A 365-nucleotide genomic window follows, 5' to 3' on the forward strand; every position below is an offset into this window, starting at 1 on the left:
CTGGAGGTGGAATCGCTCACAGACCCAGAGAAAGGGGCCGAGGCGTGGGATGTGTTTTTCAGAGCGTTTGGGGAATGCCGGCGGCGCGACAGTCCCTGAGAGTCCAATGTGCAGGTAGCAGTGGCGATAATCACAAGTGACCTACTGCCCTGCTCAGCTCCAGCCCCACAGTGCCCTAAAGCCCGGCACAGCCGGGGGGTCACCTTTGAACCCACGCCAAACAAGGACAGACCCAAAACAGGGAGGCAAAACACTGTTTGTCATTGTCTGGGCTCCGACGGACACCTGGACAGGCTTGAGAGCAGGCTCGTGTCCAGGCGGGTCACCAGGGTCTGCACGGTTCGCACCCCAGCCCCTGCTGAGCC

Source organism: Geospiza fortis, unplaced genomic scaffold (assembly GCF_000277835.1).
Source record: "Geospiza fortis unplaced genomic scaffold, GeoFor_1.0 scaffold110, whole genome shotgun sequence".
NCBI lineage: Eukaryota > Metazoa > Chordata > Aves > Passeriformes > Thraupidae > Geospiza > Geospiza fortis.